Raw genomic sequence first — 23,266 nt, forward strand, 5'->3', positions numbered from 1 at the left:
ATCCTGAATATCAGATAGCGCCAGTTCTTAAAGAAAACTGTCTGCACTGAGCAGACAGGCTGACACTTGACTGTTATTTCTTCCATGGTAAAACTGAAAAAACACTTGCCATGCGAAAGTGTTTGTGGAGATAGTTTTCGCCTTTTTAAAGTAAATAAAGAATCTGCAACATATATCCATCTCTTTCTCTCTATAACCAAGGAACTTGAGTTCATCTTCTGTTGGATTCCAAGAGAAACAACTATAAACAGAAAAAAAGTTGGTGTGCTTTCTGTTTTTACAACACTGCCACTCCTCCTGTATCTAGTATCTGATTTATACAAAGGCCACTTTGTATTATTTAAATAGGCTGCTTTACAAGGGTAAAGACATTTCTGAGCAATGCTGGTTGATTTTTTTGTTTTGTTTTTAAAATTATGTCCTCCTGATATTTTTTCCAAACTCCCAAATTTATGAAATTCTTAGTAACTAGTAATTTCTGTAAGCATTGATTGCATTTCCTGATCTCACTCTCATGTATCAGCTATCCAAGCTCTCTTACCAAAGAAAATTATTTTAGTGAACTTCCTGATCTGCACAACCCCAGGTATGTCTACATCAGCATTTTAATTCAAATCAGGACTGCACTTCTGAAGTCAACCTCCCAAACAACTCTATTTTCCTTGCTTTGCTTTACATTGCAAAGCAGTCTCCAAGTACATGAACCAGATCTCTTTTGAATAAAACTAGATCACAGAATGAGCTTCAGGTGTGCACTGTACACACTCCAACCACTAACAGGTATTCAGCCACAGAATCAGACGAGGACCAGCTTAAAATAAAACCCTCACGATCTGCATAGCATGGACACCAGGTTCTCAGCACCTGACAGATCTGATCCTGTTACACCACATTGCTTGGTAATGTGGACACAGCCTCTTTTATGACTTACCAAATATTTGTGTCAGTTCCAAATTCATCTCTCCTATTTCCAAAGGGGCAACTACAAGACCTCTGTCAGAGATGGGACTGGAATTAATGACTATTATTAATTTATGCGAGTGACCTCACTGTGTTAATATTTCTTCCATTTCTTCATTGGCATGAGATGTTACTTAAGAACATACGGGATGGTATAAAAGTCAATTGTCTTAAATATTTATTTCATACAGTTACCCAAAATGCTTCATTATTAATGGACTAGTTTTTTAAAATGTTTAGTGCCATTCTTGATGGCATCTGCTTCCAGAGAAGTGCTATCAAGAACAAAATAAAACTATTGAATAAATTATTTGCACAACTTCACCTTTGCTTTATTAGGCCTTGATCTACTACAATGACTACAAGAAGCACAAATTCAAAAGTACAGGGCCTTACAGTGCTTGTCACTATTTACACATTAAATCCAGATTTGTGAGGGAATTTTTCTAAGTGTTAAGACTAAATTCAGGATCTTCATATACGATTAACTCAGAAATATCAGCAACCAATCTGGGAAAAGAAAAATCTGAATTACATGAATACATGAGCTACCTAGCGAACCCGGAAAACTGTAACTTTTCTGCCATTGGCAGGTCCCAGGGAACAGTCAGAAAATCTAAGATATGCTGATCTAAGCCTCATTTGGTGTGCGGGGAGGAAAGGGCTACCCTGCTAGTGCAGGGCAGAGGGCAGGAACTGACCAACCAGCCATGAGCAGGACAGACCGACAGGAGAGACTTGCAGTGGCAAAGCTCAAGTCAGACTAACTCACCATACTTAGGCTGTGGATTCCTTTTTGTCTTCCCACTCATCTCTAGGTCCTGCTTCCCTTCTCAGTAGCTTCAGTTCCTCCTGCTCCAGGGCCACATCCAACTCACTCCCTCACCTGTCTCTCCTTTTGATGCTAAAAAGCTTCCTGGCACTTGACTCTCCCTGCACTCTGTTCCTCCAGTTCATTCCCCCTTTGCCCCAACTGCCTCACCAGTTTTTAGCTGAATTACTTGATTCATCTTAAATTATCTCTTCCTCCTCAGAGGACCTTGCTACTTGTTACAGTTGGGGAAAGATGCTAAAATTTCAGAACTGCCCTTTATTTGGGGGGTGAGGTGGGATATGTAACTTTCATTCCTTCAGTATGAATTAGAAATTTCACAGCAGAGTTAGATGAAGGGCCTTTCTGATGTGGCTATAAGCATCCAGTGCCCTGACAAATGTATAGCTGAATAAGCACTACAGCTTTGAGCCCAGAAACAGACAGGAAAGGTTGGCAGGTGGGAAATCTGCAGTTGCAGGAAGACAGGATGCTCATAAGGACTTTACTGTTAAATAAAATCTGACATACCATTGTTTTTAGAAACAGACACGTGGAAATGGCAAAATCTTTGTGCTATTAGGCATCTCTAACTCAGGTGTGCATTTTAAAGGCAAAATTATATGTATTTAAAGAACATAATTTTGGAAAGTAACTAATTAACATAACAGTTGAAGTAATTCAATTGCAATTAAGTACACAATCATACAAGGACTCATTGGTGCAGACTATGGGTTAAATACTTCTCCATTCACTCCAGCTTCCAGTTGCTTCTTTCCTACTCTTTTATTTTCTCCAGCCACCAGCGCTTCACTTCTGCAGGGCCAGCTGCTCAGCTAATCCTACCTTTATCTCAATTTATGAAACAGAACTTGTTTTAAAGCTCCTGCAAATTCAGCTCATGTCACAGACATGGGCTAGGGTGATATCAGACAAACAGTTACATCAGAAAAAATAAAAGACCGGGCGATAACCTTCAGCATCTCAGATTTGGGGTGGGAGCAAAGGAGAGAAACAGAAAAACAAGTGGTGCTACCATCGTGTCTCTGTGTGTGGTGTCAGAGTTCACAGCCAGCTGAGGGCTCTGTTAACCACAGACAGGACAGGTTTCAGAAGCAGAATTACTCATTTTCAGGTAAACTGTAGTCCTAAACAAAAGGCTTTTTGTTAGAAATCTATGCACAAAGAAAATATACTGCGGGCCCAGATGGCAGCCTAGAAGACACTTAGGTGAACAGCCTCATGACTGCCACTAGAAATTTTACCCAGAGTTGCCGTAAGCTAGAAAGAGTTTGAAAAATAGTGAGTATACTGCTTTTAAAAGCTGTGAAATTTGAGTGGAATTTTAAAAGGAAAACAGCCATATCAAATTCCCAAATTCTACCTCAAAGTTCATGTCCTAGGATACGAATTTCTTAAGGAAAACTTTTTCAACAAATTTACATGTGAGAAAAATCCCATAGCATACTGGTAACAGAAAACATCACACTGCCTGTGGCACATTTGGGACTAGGTGGTCTTGTCTGTGGAACAGCAAAGTTATATGAGCAAGAACATCTCATTGAACAAACAACCCTTCCAAATTCAATGGGACCGTTATACAAAATAAAATGAACTGGCTGAACAAGCATATCACTTTCCAGCCTTTGGACAACAAGTTTTTCAAGTAGCAAGATGGGAAATAAGAACCTGAAATATGGTTCAAGCAGATTTATCTAATTCTTGAGGCAAGCTAGTTCAAAATCATTCAAAAATCACTTCAGTAAAGATCTACCTACATGAAAGCTAATTTTTAAAACTAATTTTATGCCTGCATTCCCCTGAGTTTTAATAAACAATAAACAAGTTATTCTTGCAAGCTATTAAAAATGCAAGGAATAATACAATAGTCCAGCAGTTCATGTCATACTATTCTTCACATCTGTATTACAGTGGTTTGGCCTTTCTATATATCTGGTCAAGACTCTCAAATTAGTTCAAAATACCACTAATCTTTCCAGCATTTTTAGGCTGTTCTTAGAAAGCCTCGATTTTGTTGTCTTTATTACTACATGGATCCTTTATTGAAGAAAAAAACTATAATCATTTGTGGGGAGGTTTACAGAACTTCAGAAATACTGCCCTGGAATAGTTTGATGAAAACAAGGTATCACACATAAATAATACAGACTTAAACATTAACTAGTCGATTTAAGTATTAATGTAACCTGGCTGGTTGGTTGTGCAGGCAGGTAGAATAATGAGTGCTGCTACCACTAATGCAAAATCTCTTGATTGACCTTTCATCTCCAGTCCAACAGCATATATAGGGCAAATCTGTACAATTAAAAAGAATACAACTTTTCGTCAATTTGTACGAAAAAAAAATCTTCTCTATCAAAGGCATGCAGCTTTCTTCTTACTGGGACAGAATTTTTATTTATTTCATTAGCATTATTAGTCAGAAGTTAAATCGATGAACTAGGTCTAGCACAGTGACTTTTTTTTTTTGCAGAACAGATACAGCTTCTCTTCCACATGTTTAAAGAACTTGTCTACCCAGGAGGTATCAGAAGACTCTTCACATGTCACATAATTTGGTCCTTTTACATGGTAGGTCATTTTACATAGTCGGTCATTTTACATAGTCTGTGCCCTAGAACCTGAGCTTTTCTTCTGAGGCCTTACAACCATGCAAGCTCATACAGACAGAAGACACCCTGAACAGGTAGTATCTGAAGGACCGACATGCTGCTTCACAGCTCGGGACTCTCCCTGCCCTTGTTACACATTTCTGTCTTCATCATCTGAGTTTCCTGCCGAGATTAAGTGTTCTACACAATCAAGCTCCTGAAACATCATTGCCCCAGGGCATATCTAGAAGTCTTAGAACACAAATTCCTGAGGAAGGTGGGACTGTGCAGTACTAGACAAATAGACAGAATGCACTTTCCAGCGTGACATGAATCTGCATAAATTACAATGCACTGCACTGTCCACGACATCTTGTGACACAAGGAATTCATTACTGGGGACATGAGAATCCAGACATAAACCTCCTTAGAGCCATAATGAAAGTCTGCCTCAGTTTTTACTTCGTCCTGGCAGATGTAATTTCCTATAGCAGAAAGAGTTTAAAAGGCATTTAAACAAAGTTCTTCAGGACATGGTTTTGTGCTAGAGTTAGGTTATGGTTGGACTCTCTGATCCTGAGGGTCTCTTCCAACCAAAATGATTCTATGAGTTTAAGCCTCCTGGTTTCTTAGAGGATATCTTGAATATTTTATTTTGGCATACATCATCTGGAGTTATCTGAAGGACTCCACAGCCTACTGCGCTGTGAGAGCAGGCTCTGTGCTCCCAGTAAAGCTGCAGTATTCCTCCCAGTTTTCTTAAATGTTCTTTGTCCAATGAGCCAGGAGAAGCGGAAAAAAATCAGTTGACTCTCTACTTCAGGGCTAAAAGATATCTGCTAACAGCTCACTCTTAATACCAAAGTGGTTATATAGCAGGCCATCAAAAGCAATTCCATCAGTCTGCAGCACTGGTGATGCAACAAAGCCAGACAGTTAATTCAGTGTGGAGAGGTCAAGTCAGAATCTGACTTGCCAAGCTTTGTCAAAAAACAACTGGGCTAGAGCTTTCACTGTGCAACTCCTTTCATCATATTCCACAGCTCTCCAAGTATCCAAAACAATTGGCTAACAAGTACTTTTGCTTTTTGAGAGAGATCTAAAACTCAACTGTTTTACCTCAGCTTTGGAGGCACCCAACCCAAAGCTCCTCTATCCACAATCTGAATCTCCTCTCAGGATACTGAAGACAGATTGGCCCCATGGTTAACAGTTGCCTGCTGCATCTATCATTTCTAAAAACATGAGGCTAGTTTTGAGACCGTGGACTTTACAAGCCTTCCAGAGTTTCAAAACTTTATCAAAAAACACCTAGGCTCCATGCTGTTTAGGCATCAGGCAAATTTCACAGTCCATTTCCCTAGTATGCTCCAGACCCTTGCTGGGCCCTACTCACCATCTGGCTGATAGGTTGCCTTGCGTGGATGGAAGCAACAATAAAATTTGATCACTTGGCACACAGACTCAGAGGCGGGCATTCTTATCACAATACTGATTCCTAGGAATGCTGCCCAGACTGCAGTTTCTCTCTGACAAAAGCACCAATGAAATCTAGCTTCTGCCTGTGCCGCGGGACATATTAGACCACATTTTGATAGGTGATCCTCTTCTCCCTCCCCCTAAGATTCCTGCAAAAGGTCAAGTATTTCTTCAATTTCTCTTTTTACAGAGAAATTCAAACAATGAGAAACATTTTCAGGAACCCCTGATTTTTTTTTTTCTTTTTTTTTTTTCAGTTCTGCCACAGCTTTAAAATCCTGTGCTCTTGTGCACTATCAGATCATCACAGAGCAAACAAGACCCCAAAACTGCATTAAAGTTCTATTGCATCGACCCTCTACATGCATGTGTAGGATTCATGTTTTGTTTCTTTAATTTTTAAATTGAACCATAGCCACACAGAATCATACTAAAAACAGCTTGCAGGATTGGTAACTTCTGACAAAGAACAAAAGTGACAGGAACACATAGCTGGGAATGAGAAAACCTTTCCAAGAAGATCACTGACTTCAGCAAAACAGTGAGTCTGAGCCATCATCTCAACAGCTCTGAACACATGCAAGCATGACAGCATCTTTAAGGACATCAGGAGACACTCCAGCTACGCCCCCACAATGGTTATAGCCCTTCACCATGAACAGACTTATCAGGTACCAAAGCTTTCCCAGAGAAAATGACATGGACTACACTCTAACATTCAAGACAGTAAAATAATGCTCTTGGGGGAACCAATGCAACATGTGCTGGTGCTCAAAAATTACTACTTTTTCATTCAGATATGAGAATACAAACATATCTCAATATTTTTGGCAGTTTAACCAGATTAAAGTATTAAGAGCCCTTGCAATTAACGTTCTTCTAGAAATCATAAAAATACTTCTTTATTAGCTCAAAAGTGTTCCTCCCAAAAAGCAAAATAAAAACCTATGTCTCTGTCATAACTCAGCCTTTCACAACAGAACATTCCAAGTATGAATGCTTTCCCCTGTCAGATCTGACACACAGAGAACAGTTGAAGGCCAGTCATCATGCATTTTAGTTGTCAGGGATGATAACTATTTTAAAAGAATATGGAAACCTTAAGGTTCCAGAAGTTAGCAGCTGGCACACAGAGCTGAACACTCAGGTTTTTTCCCCTGGAGCTATAAAAATGCACATATTCTATTAAATGGCCTGTACTGAAACCAAAATCCTATTGGCATTAGGGGCACAAAAGCACAGAATTCTTGCCTCACTCAGTAAAATCTGTTTAAGTTCTGCTAAAACACATAAACCTTAAAATTTGCATTTGTTTCCACCATGGTAAAGTAAAATGAAAGAATCAGTCAACTATCCTTAAATCTTAAAATTGGCAGTGACTACAAAAACAAAGGAAATACATTTAGTTGAAATCCATGCAGTGCGCATCATATCAAGACCATAGAGAAGAGGATTTGTATTTATACACCAAACTAAATTAGTCTCCTATTGATGTAAGCCCTAGCGATAAAAACCACAATGCATACTTTATTTTCTATTATATAACTGATTGGTCATACTTTAATCAACATTAGATTTGTATTAAAATGTATTGCCCAGTGTTTTCCTTCAGACTAGTTATCAATATGGCTTTGGGGAAACTGATTACAATAAGGACGCTCAAATAAGAAGCAGATGAGGCAGCTTAGAATGCTGCAAGAGATCTGTGCATCCTTTGGAGAGTCCAGCTGTTGACAATCATCTATATAAGGATATATAAATATAAATATATATAAAGTTTGGTTCCCAGTAGGCCCACATGGTCCAAGCGTAGTATCTAAAATTTAGGTATTTTCGTGGTCTATATGTGAGATCCATTTAGATAAAACTTCAGAAAGTCATAATTCAATATTCTTCTAATGCACAGTGTTCCACATGGTTACTTAATGGGATGTCCTGGCTTTCCACAATTAACTGATATTACATAAACAACTTTAAGTCTTTGGCAGAGAAGATAGAAAACTAAAAGTTTTACCATTTTTCATAATTCATTGGTACAAAAAAGCCCCTTTACATATTACCTTGAGATCAGATACAGTCAAACACTAGCACGTAGACTGAACTTTCCTTCATCTGTTTAAAAAAAACAGGCTGTTACTCTTCCTGATACAGTAAGACCAATTTGTCATTCAAACAACCATTAATCCCCTCCCAGAAAACACAAGGAGTCTTTTGTTGCAAAAGAGATTACACATTAAGAAATATACAACTCAAAATAAAACTATAGTTACGGAATCAGAAGTCTTTGATTAAGAAGTTTGCAGTAGGGACTCATTCTTGCATACTTGGTCCCTGAAGTTTCTTCAAACATTGTTATTTCAGAAAAAAAAAAAAAAAATTAAGGAAATTAGAAGTAAAATCTCAAGTAATAATACAAACTGGATACTGCTAAAGTATCCATTTACTCATTAGGATCTCCGAAGATATGACCATAAAAAGAAATTCCATCCTCACCACTTGCATGATGGCCACCATGGCCTCAACTTCTGCCTCAGCTGAGCTGAACAGGTTAAGACTAAGGCAATGCTGCATCACTTATGAAGTAATACACAAAGGTAATTCAGTGTAGAGACTAAGCTCCTCAAAAATCCTCAGCTGTTTCAGCTATTAAGTCTAACAACTAAACATTCAGAATGCTGGAAGGTTACAGTACCTGATGTTCTTAGGCCACCAAATCATGGTCCCTTTCAACTTGACCTAAGATTTCTAATGACACATTTGTGAAAAAAATAACTACATAGAGAATAGACCTGAAGGGCATAGACAAACACAGGGCAGGACAACTCAACACAAAGTTCTTAGATATTTAGATAACTATACAGCATGTCCAACCTGGCCTCTCACGTTTCCTACCGATTTATATATTCAGAAGTAAAGGTAAAGAATTTCAGTTAATCTCATCTCAAATTCTTTGCTCCAAATGCACAGGACTACTGGTGCCCAGGTCAAGGATCTGAAAGAAAATTAAACCTGGGGGTTTTCTGTGGGGTTTAGCAGGGCGGGGGGGGGAGGGGTCAGTTTTGTTGTTGTTTGGTGTTTGGGATTTTTTTTGGGGGGGGTGGGTTTTTTGTGGGTTTTGTTTTGTTTCTTGGGGGGGGGGGGAGTTGCAGCATGAGGGTTTTTTTCTGGTTTGTTTGTTTTGTTGGGGGGTTATTTGGGTTTTTGTTGTTGTTTGGTTGAGGTTTTTTGTTTGTTTGTTTTTTCCATTTTAGGAAACCCACAGTGAAAAAAATGTGGTAAATACTGATGACATGTCATTTACAGAGAACAATACAGATATCTTCTGGTTAACTGCCTGGGAACAGTTTCATTTCGTACAGCAAAACCACCTTCTATGAACAAATACTGTAGAAGAAGGGCTATATCCTGAAAAAAAGGACTTTAAAAAGAACAGCTAAATTAAATCCATAGCTTCTTGAGCCACGGAGAGGCTAACATAGAAGCTCACCTCAGCTACTAACATAGAAGTTGAAGCATCATCCTACAAGCTGCAAATGAACAGGATGTTCCAAGATAGACCTGACAGGTACAAGTGACCTTTCTCTGCTGCACTTGCTAAAGACATGTCACTTCACAGACATAAGCACAAGACTCATGGAAGAAGAGGAAAAGGGGATAAAAAAAGGCATGAATTATTTTTCAGGCAATTAAGCACACCTGGGGTGGGAAAAGACAGCTGAAATATGACCGCACATTTTAATACATGCTTTATAGCACAATACACTCCAAACAAGAAGTTATTTTATTTTGAGGAAGCAGAGAGAGTAGGTTAGACTTCAGCTGTCTCTGTTCCAGAGTTCCATAGAGAACAATATAGAAGTTTTTCCACCAACACTGAGAGAGACCATCAGGAAAATACTGATTTGTGATAGTTACATGTTTCAATAACGTTTTTGAAAATTTCGTGTTTATTTAGTTCTGGAAAGCTTGCCCTGCTACAAAAAACTTAAGATACTTGACATCATTGCCTCAATAAGACTTCTAACAAAAAAAAGAAAACAAACCCAAAAATAACAGTCAAAAAAAGACACACACAAACACTCCCTGACACTAGCAGCTTTTTCTGTTTACTGAAGGCACAAGAGCCAGCAGCTGACATTTGAATCTCATCTAAAGTCAAACACAATATACGCTTTAAAGAGTTATCAATTATAGACTGATTTACCCATGAGTGCAGTGGATTCTCCATTTCAAGAAGGCTGCTAAAGGCATTTAGGGCACAATGGGGTAAGCATTTATGTAGGTTTCCTTTTGCCCTGAAGTGCATGAATAGAGAACAATCTCAAGTAACATTCCTCAAACCTGGAAACAGTACACACACCTCTGTTCAGGCTAAGCAAGCAGAGCTTCCCATGTACAGGACCATGAATTTAGTGGAGACAAAGCTGCATTACATGGAACATGGACCATCACAGGAAGATCTTTTACCTTTACACTACTGTCCCATTTGTTGCTAATTAATATTAAACTTAAACATTTGTAAAAGCATACAAATAGGGCTATTTCAGATGTATACATTATTACACCCTGTAACATATATCTTTTAACAAACAGCTAGAATAAATCTTACAAATACACTTTAAATTATTAATTACCTTAAGTAATTGCTGCTCCATTATTATTTTCTGGGATATTCAAGAGAAAGGAAAACTAAGCATCTTTGCATGCCCCTTTACCTTAGGTACTTCATTTCCTATCCGAGTACGTGAATAAAATTCTTATTTCAAAGACAAAACGCAAAAAGGAGTTCAAATAAAGCAGTAACCTCTGTCCCTCTCTACACTGAGATTCATCTGGATTATATTAAACTGTCAAGCAAGTACCAGGGTTAATAGAAAAGAAATAAAAGAACCTGTAAAATGGTAGGTTCTTTATAGGCTATGCTAAAGCTCAGTATGAACCTCAGCTGATTTAACACTTCAAATGCATTACATCTATTTTATACAATTACACAGGCAAAACCGCAGCCAGATATTTTTACCTATTATCCTAGTGTGCAGAGAAGCTGCCTCCTCCTCCTCAGCATCTTATGGAACTACTTATAAAATAGCAATTAATACTGTGAAATTTAGGGGAAGGCAACAAAGACTTCCATACAAGGTTGTCAGATTATCTTTTACATTTCTGTGATTTAATCTTCTATAACAGAATCCAGGCTACATACAGTACCACTGAAACAGTCTGTGAGAAAAGGGCCCAAGTGCAGGCAAACATCTCCTGGGCTCTAAAGAAATTCAGCCTCACCTAGGTGTATGCTCAAGTGACAAACTTGCATACGGCTTACAAACCTCAAGCATGCCTCGAAATACCTTCATACTTTAGACAGTAACAATGCAACTGAATCGTCAGTCTTCAGGGAGGCCTTTTCAGCATAACATCATTCCCATGGAACCAGAAAGCCACCAAATTTCCTTACTCCTTGCAGAAACATCTTTCAGCCCACTAACGACTTACTGGAACTTCAGCACTCCCTGTTTGACAAGAATGCAAGACACTTCCAAGTGATGATAGATTTCAAGGGTGGATAGTTTCCGAGACTATTCATTGAAAAACAAAAAGAATCCCAGTTCAGAGAAGCAGCTTCCTTATTCAGGTGAAGAAAGGCAAAAGGCTGTCCAAGAGTAAACTGGAAGTATACAACAGGAAAAAAAACCCCCGAAATTAAAAAAAAAAATAAAAAATAAAAAATCAGTTTTTCCTGAAGCATTTTATAAATGATTATTTACATTTTGCCTCTGTTTTCTTTTTACAGCAAGGTACATCAGTTAAAATTCCCATCTGTATACCATACAGTTAAACAAGAGTATAAAAGGAAGAGATATAGACACACAATCATGACCAGTTTTGTGTGTTCAAATGTGAAATGCAATTGTTGGAATAAAAAACTGTGGGGAAAAATGTACCCGTTATGGATTTAAAATGTGTAAGATTATATGTCTTAGACAGTCAAGAAGGAGTAAGTTTGATATTCCAATGGTTTTTTTTAAATATAACACAAATGTTATTTCCATAGCCCCTTCCTTATAAACCACAGAATGTTAAGAAGGATGAAATAACCTTTCACCTCTAAGCAGGTTTGAAAATTACTAAAATTGACACAGAATGACATAGCCATTCAGCAGCAGACTCCATTTATAGGAGTATCTTTCACATTGGCCCATAGAACTACATAGGTTTCCTATCAGTTCCATCAACTCAGCACAGGGTCAAAACCAGGTTACTTTTCTTGGCATTGCATTAACAGTGGAAGATTCTCCAAAAGTAAGTATGTACCAGAGATTTGTCCCTGCATTTACTTCAAGTGATTTACTGAAGTATACAGGACTGCAAGTCAGGAAATGGCTTTCAAGCACGTGAGGAAGATTAGAAAGTCTGACTTGGTTGTGCTGGCTCTGAAAGAATAACAAGATAAAGCTATAAAAGTTACTAAAGTGAGCAGAAATAAATTAATATGTTTAAATAGAAGTTCTGCTGAATAGAAGCAGTATGCCTGCACATTCCTTCTCACATTAGTATATTCTCAAAACTAAAATAGAACAAATATTTGAGTATATTTAAACAGAACCACACAACAACGCAATAACAAGCTTACAGCTCTTTATATTTAAAAAGAAAACAGAACTCAAAAGATCTAAGCAATGCAACTACATCTTGATCAAAGAAGCATGCAATCATATTCTGGCAGTCGCCAGAGCAGATGCCTGCCATTAACGTAATATAAGCATCTGCATAAGCTCACTCATCCTTATTTAGAAAGAAAGAGAATATCTGAGATAAGAACAAAAAAAAAAAAAAAGTTTGAAGTTACAGGAAACCTAGGAAAGGGTGAGCTCAAGATGCTGTAACATATTTCGCTTGTGCAAGTATGCCTGGAAGTCAGGTGAGACCTAGAAATTCCCAAGTTCTTTAGAATACAGGATGTCTGTCTCTAATAAACCAGAATGTTACAGGATAATTCAGTGATCTGATTAAAGGAGTTTTAGACTCACAAACTGCCAAAACCCCATGTAGATCAGACTACGTGGGTCTTGGCCTTTCCTAAAATTGGAGAAGGGAGTGGGGAACATAAGGGGCAAACAATGATGACACGGGACACAGATACGCATGACCCAAACCAGAAAACTCCTAAGAGTGTACTTGAACAGGACTGCTCACTCTTGTCAAGGCATGCAAAGGCATAAAACAGCCGTGGGTTATTTTGTGTTTCCTGAGCCAACTTGCGATGCAGAGGGGACACCCCCACCTCGATACAGCTCAGAAAGCTTAAAGATTCAAGCATTCAAAAATTCATCTGATGATTGAAGAGTTGGTGGGCTTTCCTCATCTACATGCTCATTCAGTGGTAAGGTTTATCTCTTTGTCAACAGAGCCTACTGTGCTGCAATTTGTACAAGAACAACATCAGTCCTTCTATGCACAGTCCAGCAAACTGGTTTGCAGGAGGTGGGGTCTTCTTGGCTGGTTGTGGGGGGCAGAGGTGTTTTCTTTTGTTAAATAAGCTGAGACCTGCCCGTACTTCTGCCCTATTAAAAGTAGTAAAATATTTGTAACTTATCTCAAGAGGAACATTCTTAGATACTGAAAAATAGGAGCAGTTTGGATATGTAATTCTTATCACACTACTTGTAACTTGATCCTAGAATTAACCAACTGAAAAGCAGCTTCAGAACCCTATTACCTGCCTCTGGGGGAAAAAAAAAAGACACCTGATCATTTGAAACCTGCATGATCAAGATGCTCTTAAAGATACATAATATGTTAAGCCAAATACAGGAAAAACATTAGCAGGATGAAGTGATACCCTTCTGCTCAGGTTGATAGATGACACTTTCAAAGGTATATCAATGGGAGGAGGAAGAACAAGATTACACCCTTCATCAGCTTCAAAAGTTGTAACAAAGACAAATTTATCAGCAATGTATTTAGGAAGATTTCTTACATAATTGAATAACTGAAAATGTTTATACTTTGAATGGTATGAAGAAGAGGGAGAATGTTTAGGATAACGAAAGAGATAACGAGAAGATGTGGCAAGAGAACAGCTTTGTTTTAGCTGTTGCTCCTCTTCAGACAGAAGTTAAAATACTCCAGAACTCAACACCGCCGTACAGTGAGGGAAGGACTCACTCCAAAGCCCCTCAGCCCTGCCATGCTACTTCAGGTGCACACCTATACAGCAGCATCCAAAAAACAAAACTGTCTGCTGCACACAAAGTGAAAACAAACAACTGTTCTATTATTGCACGGTAATAGTACATTATTTTTCTACAGGTCTTCCAGCACCTGCATTATTTTTTAAAATATTTTCTACATTTAAAAAAAATAATTTTAGACTTTTACAATTCTTAGACTCTTCAGTCAACTGCTTGCTCTTTCGTGTGGTCATGAATGTTAGAAGTTTTCACAGCTTAAGCTCTAACTTTAGATGTAAAGTTGGATATATTTTGATGAACAGGATAACGATACTGAACAAACAGAAAAGCCCGCTTAGTACGTTAGACTGTTCTGATGTTATGTTTTTAGGGCAAATAATTGTGTGAAACGCCAATTATACAGCACCACCAGGATACACAGCTACCACTGAAAAACAGATAAAGAGCTTTCCAAGCCACTGTCACCAACACTGAAACTAAAATCGTTTATGGAGAATCTAGGAACTACTGAAATCATTATTTCTGCTACTGCAACACTAAGAAACACTGCGCAACAACAGTGGAAAGTTGCCTATAATTTGGTCTTATCTTTATTACATTTATCATATTATCTTTATTTTATCCTCCTTAAAAAGGGCTTCCTCTGATGCTGTTCAGTTTATGCGCTACTAAAAAAGAATCAAAAAGCCGCCTTTTAATAAAAGAAAATTTTCAAATCCAGCTGTTAAAACAAATATATCAGAGGAAGAAAAATTTTCACTTCTTTCATTAGCTAATCCTCTGCAAGAGCACCTCTGCTTTTTGACAGCAACGATAACTAAATTGATCATTCAAATCTAAATGATACGCGCACACACAAAGAAAACCAAAAGACAAGGAAGAAAGCCCCAAATTCCAAGGAAATTGACTGTTTCTAAAAGCCTGAGTTAATGCAAGAAGAAAGCAAAAGAAACAAAAGAAACCTACCACCTAATGAAAAAACAGTCGTATTTGCCTGACATTTCTTGAGTTTTCTTTGATGAAACTACAGCCATATTTGAGAAAGCTTTCCAGTTCCCAGATTATTTCTTGTTGATGTTGCAATGACTTCTGATTAAAAACGGTAACAAAAAGGCAAACATCAAATGCACACTTTTAAATAAAAGACAAGAAAGATACAAAATGCTTACGTTCCCACCTTCTAATGATGTTTGAAAAACAAAACAACAACAACAAAACAGGCTATGGAAAAGAAGTAACAGTTGCACAATTGCTTTCAATGCAAAATGCAAACAAGTAAAGGAATATTCTGTTTTCAGGCCTAACTCATATGCACCATCTTACAAGTAAACAGGACTTGCAAGCTAGCACTGGTCCTTCAAAGTTACCTTCATATTTTTATATATCACAGAATCACAGAAAGTTAGTGTAGTATAGAAATTGTCATTTTTAAACAGTCAACTTTGGAAGAAGTAGTAACAACAAGACAGGCTAGGAAATCGATCTTACTGCCAGTACACCACTGTTATTTGGAAAATATACAAAGAACAGGGGAAAAAGATTCTTGCCTTTAGCAATTGGGGAAGTTTCTCTAGGACAAGTTTTCTGGTCCTCCACCAAGTTTCAACAGAGTTTAATGATTTGATTTAAACATCTAAAATAAAAAGGATTCTGTGGAGTTGAGTGAAAACATTCACATTTGATAACATAGTCAAGAAAAATCCAATTAGGAAAAAAAATGTAATGATTCACTTGTGCAAGATTTGCAGGTAGGCAGAACATCAATTCAAAACCTGTCAGAGTTTATTATATATCATTACAGGAATGAAACCATTGTCCTTTCTTGAGTTTGAAAACCCAATGTGCATAAACTTATGCTGAAAAAAATTGCTGTCAGTTTTGGATTGTATCTATTTAAAAATAATTGCTTACAGGCCAACAGTTCCACCTATAGCCAATTCATATCCTTCATCACAAAAGGAAGGAAGAAAACTACTTCTAGTTCACTTTGAAGTAAAGTCCTCCCTTCTAAGTCCTACAATAGGACTTTTAACATTTGCAGAAAAATCGTGGGACTCACAAGAAGTACATTAAGAGTTACTCCTTTCCTGGCAAATTGTTTCTTATGCTTGTGAACCACTGCCAAATCTAACACTGACAGAAGAAACACTTCAGAACTTCAACATTTTTTAAAGTCTTTCCATTGTTTCAAATATGCTCTTAGAAACAAACAACATTTAACAACCATCGTATTATATTCTCTTTCCCAGGTCACAAACACGCATAATTAAAAAAAAAAGCAAGCAGTGACTGCTGTAGCACAAGACTATGTACAGTTACTTTTGCTAGTACAAATGCTAAGATTTAAAATAAAATAGGAACCTAAATCCCAAATCTACTTAGACAACTAAGTGGTCAGACTGGAAAAAAAAAACAAAAAAGAAAAAAAAAAGGAAGGAAAAAGAAAAAAGCTAGGCATCCACCCCAATAGCTCCCACTGACAAAATATTCAGATTGAGATTTTCAGACAGCCTGTAGCATTTGGCAGCCCTCCTGCCTCAGTTCTCTGTTTAAAGACAGACTTAAATCAGGGAATAGAAGACTACCACAAACACAGGATAAACAGAAAGAATAGCCTACATAGCTTTTCACGCCCCAACGTAGACCTTTAGAAAGCTAGAACTCGGGCCACCTGAAAGAAGCAAACCTTAATTACAAGTAACAAATTCTAGAAGTGAATTGGGGAAAAAAAAAAAAAGTAAATTCACTTTCTTAAGAAAGATCTACTAGAAAAGCGCACCAATCTGACTCTGAAAAAAGGGCCATCACTCAGTGCCACATCTATTGGCTGAGTTCTTCCTTCAACTGTGAAACTAAAGAAGATGGTGGTACACTTGCAAGCTATACACCAAAGTTCCAGATTTTAACTCTGATACACAATCAAATTTAACCACTGCAGCCAGATAAACTGAAGTGGCCGATGTCGAACAAGGTCAAGCAATTTTTGCTCCTGTCCTCCATTCACTCACTTAGTTGAGTAAAATGATGCCAATTAAAAACGACCAAGCAAGCAACCCATTTGAGTGGATTAGAAATCAGATGCGAGACAACCTGCCAGAGCTACATAGGAAGACAAGGTGACCATTTCACATGAACTGGCAACCCCACACATCCCAGCTGCTGTTAGATAGAACATCAACTCAGACATCGAAAGAGACCTCTAGAAGTCACTTAGTTCAACCTCCTGCCCAACACAAAGAGTGGCAGTTATGCAGCCTCTCTCAGCAACATGCCCCAATACCTCACCATTCTTATTATTTTTTTTTAATCCAGTAAGAAATTCCCTTGCTGTAACTTGTAGCCAGTAATTTATCATCCTTTCAACACGGGAAGACTCTAGCTCCACCTTCTCTAAAACACCCCATTGGGTAGCTGAAGACAAGAAATGGATCATTCCTCAGGCTTCTGCAGGGCGAACAAAGGTACCTGGCAGCCCCTCTGCTGCAGGGCAAGCCATTGCCCTTTGGACTCTTTCATGTGCTGGGGGACCCAGGCCTGGAAGACCAAGCCTGCAGCCTGCTGGCTGTGATTGCTGTTCTAACTCAGCAAAACTGTGAGCCAAAACCAAAAGGTTTAGTCTTGACCCCACTACTCTACCCCCAGTTGCAGACCAGAGCTAGTACCCCATGTGACCAAAGGATGAGGTTCCTCAAATAACTAATGCGATTGATTTGGTGTTGGGGTTTTCGTTTGTTTTGGTTTGGTTTTGTTTTTTGATAGGTTGGATTTCTGACAGATCAGGACAATGAAATGACTTAATCTGGTCACCACAATTGCTAGATAGACTATAACAAAAGCAGTGAAAGGTGCAGAACCACCCATTATCTCACTGCCCTATCAAACAGGTGAACAAATATCTGAGATGGCTTTATAGTGAAAGGAACGCTAGAAACATACAGCATATTCTCCGTTTGCAAGGTTGTTAGCTCAAATACCATGTTATTTTAGTGCCAAAATAGTTTTGTTGCTTGCCACAGCGGATTAAGGGAAGTGGTTTTATGAAGATCTATGCAAACATTTTGCAAGGTAAGCGCGCATGGGCAGAAGCAACATAATTCAGATATGTTCGCTGCAAACTTACGGCATGACTGCAGCAGCTACACTCTTCTTTTAGCTAAAGCAGAACCATGTGCTGGTGATAAAATTTTACCTGGAGCTCTGCATTTATTCATTTACCCTGAATCTCAGCACAGGGGCTTCACCACCACAGTTAGACTGCTAGAAGTTTCTGAACTGGCTCAAGTACTTAAGTAAAATATATGTGCATTTATAGTCCTTTTCTCACTTCTAGGCATTATACAGTGAGATCTCATCTTGAAAATGATGCAACTACCTGAACTGCACTGAAACCTGCTATAAATGCACACGTTGGAAAATAAACAAAAAGGTGGTTTGGGGGTTTTTTGTATTTTTTTTTTTTTAATATCAGTTACCTTTATCTAGTCTCGACAGCAACTGCATCTACTCCATACTGCTTTTTGGGAATAATCATATTTTTTTAACCAATACCACACACATTTTTAAATAAAGCATGGGACACAATGAGTTGAAAAAACACTGAGAATAATTTGGCTAAAGAGTAGATGAGGTGTTCGTGTCATTCATTTTTACTATATATAGTCTTACTAAGAAAATCAGATAGAGAGTCCGTTTCCACTTTTGCTCTTACGGTCAAATTTTATTGACCTGAGGGTAAACTCAATCTTCCCAGAAAGTTTATGTTCAGATTTTAAACTTGTGGATTGGACAGTAACCAGTTGAGACTAGATTTCTCATGTTCAGGCTGAGGAGAAGAAAAATTCTCCAACCTGTACCAGAGACACTTCTGCTGGGAGAGGTGAAAGACATAATAGACTCCCTGCAGCGAAACAGAAAGAATCAGTTTGATCCCTTTGGTTTGGGGGAGCTCAGGGATAAAACAGCAGTAACTCTTACAAAGAATTTTCATCAGAAGAAGGTACTCTCTGTGATTGCTTTGTGCTTACTAAAACAACTGCAAGATTTTGACATAGGACTCCCCCTTTCAGTAGGTGCTTGCTTTTATTTGTGGGTGGAGGGAAGAGAATAAAAGGAATTCCTTTGAGAAGAGAGCTGCATTGCTAACCACAACCAGGATCATTTTACCTCTTTTGCTACAAAGAAGTTACATGCCACGAAGAAACATCCCATGACCTAACAGTTTCATATTATTTTACAAATAATATAACTCCAATCAGTTGCTAGAAGATATTTTTGTAGTTGATTTGCTTTCCACATTTCACAGCACTTGATTTACAGTATTCATGATTTAGGCTCAAGTGTGGTATCCCATGCCCTTGCTGAGTCGTCCCATGAACAAAGCTGTACTCAGCTCTTGAAGGAAATCGAGAGTTATTATTTACCTCCTTTCTGTGATACCATACAGATGGTAGAGAAAAAAGTCAACAGTTATGGACATCTGATTGGCAGAATGATTTACAACCTGAATTAAAAATGTGAGGGGGGGAGGGTGGAGGGGGTACACACCAAAAACCAACATGGTCGGTGTTTCAACTTAAGATCTCCTTAGTTTCTTTTTTCTGAAAATATTTATGGAGCTTCAGAGAACTACACAAGACATGTGTTAGTGACACTATGCAAAGAGTAGATATAAACTGATGTTGCTGTATCTTTGCACTCTACCAACTACGATAAATATTCCACAGAGCTTTCTGTTCCAAAGGCAAATTGAAACTTTAAATACAAACCCAGTTCTATTATAAAAAGCCTTAATGATACACTCCTGCAGTTTTTTTTCTAGTGGTGAAGGCTTTAAAAAGTGTGCACTAAGTACACAACCGTTGTTCCATCAATGAACAACTGAGTACTGCTGCAGTGCAAACATTAAATGGAAATTATATGATCCTTAAAACACATTACTTCAAATTGCTATTTTGTATCCATGGGAAGAGATGGGAAAACAAGCAAAATACACAAACCTACATCTCCATGAAAAAGGTTTAATATTAACCTAAAATTTACATAATACTGTAAATACAGGTCGCAACTTGCAAAATGAAAAGGAAATAAACGCATCAGATAATTAACTTTCTAGCTCTCAGAAAAATATTTTAAGCACAATAATCCGTTTCCAGAAAGTCCTTATAAACGCTATTACAGCTAAGCAAAATTTAATAGAGCCACAAGGATCTCTGGTATATAAAGATACTTCAGAACCAAGTTATTCCCTAATAAGTTCTTATGCTCACTCGGAGCCAACCCCAAACCCCGAACTCCTCGAGAAACCAAAGACATTAGACCAGACGGTGCCCTTCTCTCATCTGGAGTGCCTGCCACAGGGAGAACGGCCCCGAAAGGGGCTGGAGGAGAAGCGCTGCGCTCCCTTTGCCAGGCCCCTTCGGAGCAGCTCCCCGGGCCGGCCGAGCGGGGCAGGGCCGGCGGGGACGGGGCCGGGGCCGGGCCCGCCGCTGGAATGCGGAGCCAGTAACCCGATCGCCTCCCGCCCCTGCGCCCGCCCCGCAGCAGCTAGAAAGTCGTTTAACCTCTTAAAATGGCATCTCGGCGCTGCCTGGCAGGGAACAGAGCTGCTCGTGTCCTCTGCTGAAACTGGAAAGAGAACGGTTTGTGTTCTGCTCGCCGTCGCTCCCGCTGTCGGTCCCGGCCGCCGGGCACGATCGCTCCCCGCCCGCCAGCGACCGGCCCCCAACAACCGCTGCTCAGTTCAGCCCTGAACGTCCCGTTTGTTCAGTTCCTCTCTGCCCTGACCCAAAATTCACCTGACTCTCGCTAGCCTTAGAAACCAACAGATCTTACTCAGAAATAAGCAGCTTGTAAGAACAGTTGATTTTCATCGAAAAAGCCTCGTATCTCAGAGCCAAAACATTCCTGGGCATCAAATCAGACAGAATTTCATTCGGAACACCACTTCATAAACCTAAACAAAATGGACAATTTTGTTATGAATTCATTTGATTTTTCAAACTATACACACAGTTTCTTTAGAATACAATGACACTACAACATTTAAGTTTTCAGGTTAATTACATACATGCACAGAAATAACAAACGCAATAAAGTAACTCCTCAAGATAATATATGAGCTGATCTTATAAATATATAAACTGTCTCCATTTTCTCAAAAAGACAATATTCCTGTAGCATGAAAAGGCTGTTGCAATTCAGAATAACTAAGTACTTTGCTGTAAACAAAATAGCCAAGATTTTTACCATTCTGAACATACTGAAATTACTAAGATGCCATTATCTTACTAGATAAGAGACCAAGACTTTGGAAAACAAAAAAAAGTTATCAACCATTCTAGTGATAGGACAGTGTAAGAAGAGAGAAAGAATAACTTTAATAAAACATTTTTCCAGCAGCAGTAATTTTACTCATCAAACACACTAGCAAAGCTCTTCTATCAGGAACACAAAAAAACCCCCTCAAGGTATCTCGGGAGAGTACAAGTCCAGGGCATCAGTGTAGCCATGAGGAGCTCACACCGACTTTCTCTTGCTTGATCTCCATAGGCTTATACTTCTGTTACCAGTGTTTTGCTGTGCCAATTTAGTTAAGGCAAGGTTGGCAATTTTTCTAGAACTCTACCAAGAAGAGACCTTTGGCCAGCGTACATTGTATATGTAGAATCATTCTGTTAGTGTAAAAAACATCTCACCAGCAACAACAGCTGCCAGCAACTCTTAACTGTCATCAGGTTTTGGGCCTAGATTTTAAAATATATTTACGACTTCAACAACAGACATTCAGAGCTGAGTAATCTTTAGATATAGGATCCTTCACTCACACGGTTTCTCCTGTATTGGTTCCCAACCACAAAATAGGAACAAATTCTAAATGTTGAATTGATGTTGAATTGAAGCAGTCTTTTAGTGCCAAAACCCCAGAACACAGTGATGAAGGTCAAATAACACTATGACAGGGGCTTCCATAAGACTTTAAATCTGAACACCACCACCACCACCACACTAGAGTAAAGAAAAAAAAAAAAAACAAAACACCAACAAACGACCTACACCACAAAAAAAAAAAAAACCACTATGTACATTTCTTAATGTTGGTTATTGCAGGTCAAGGATCAGCAGCACTAATAGCTGGCTACTTTACCCTTATATGCTACTCAAAGTAAATGCAGGGTTAGTTTTTTATGTTATGTGTCAAAACAAAAATCTTACTCAGATGCCTTAGTTACTTAAAGAATATGAGCACTTTAAACAAAAATATTTTGGTTTTCTGCAGATATTGACTTATATTTGCAAGAGCTCTTGTTATTTTACAGAAGGCAAAATACAGTCATTTGGCTTGTACGCATCATATACGATACATTTTGTGATTCAGATTAAGCTGAACTCTAAACCTGTTAAATCTTTCCCTGAAGGAACCTCTCTTATCTGTTACACATCTACAGAATTTATTTCTGGATCACTTATTACCAATTTATAATTTACATAACCAAAATTCAAAATAGAATCACAATTTCAAGCTGGCAGTATTTTTTGTTTTACACAAAAATTCTAATATTAACCTCAAGGTAACAGAAAATGCTCCAAATATTCTAACAAATCATCAGTTATTTTTCTTTTAAAAATATATTTAATAACGCTAACCTGGTTGGAATGAAATTTATTCTACTTGTTGGTTAGAAGTGGAAGAGCAAGTATGTTTACACACTAAAACTGAAGCTCAGAACACCATAACATGATTACCTGACAGCTATTAAATGAATTTCAAGAAGTTATTAGTGTTGATTCTCCTTCAGAAGGCACATGTAACAGTCCTACCTTTAGGATCTTCCCTGTAGTTGTAACTTTGTTGGTTTTCAGTTTTGTTTTATTGCTGCTGTTGTTTGTTTGTTTTAAGTGTAAACTTCCCCTTATTCCCACAGGTTGTGTTTTAGTCTCAAGACCTATTATTGGGATATTTCACACAAGCAGTATTTATAAAGCAAATTAAGACAGCCCTAAAAATACAAAGTAATCCCAAAAGTTTTAACAGGTCAAACCCAGTGTGCTAAAAATAAAAGACTGTATGCATATTTTTCTGAGAATTCTCTGCTAACACTGTTTTCCAAAAGAGCAGATAGAAAACATGACTATGATGTTTTATGAGGACATCCACAAATACCTTCAGTCCTTAAGTTCAGCACAAGTTTCATGCCAGCAAAGATTACAACCAG

At 38.2% G+C, this 23,266-nt stretch overlaps 1 protein-coding gene across 1 annotated transcript in view; it reads right to left on the reverse strand.

Moving 5' to 3' along the window:
- BMPR1A (bone morphogenetic protein receptor type 1A) overlaps positions 1–23,266 on the reverse strand; it is an 83,527-nt gene that overhangs the window by 46,871 nt on the left and 13,390 nt on the right. The window lies entirely within an intron of this gene.

The sequence above is a fragment of the Caloenas nicobarica genome, chromosome 7, assembly GCF_036013445.1.
Source record: "Caloenas nicobarica isolate bCalNic1 chromosome 7, bCalNic1.hap1, whole genome shotgun sequence".
Taxonomy (NCBI): Eukaryota; Metazoa; Chordata; class Aves; order Columbiformes; family Columbidae; genus Caloenas; species Caloenas nicobarica.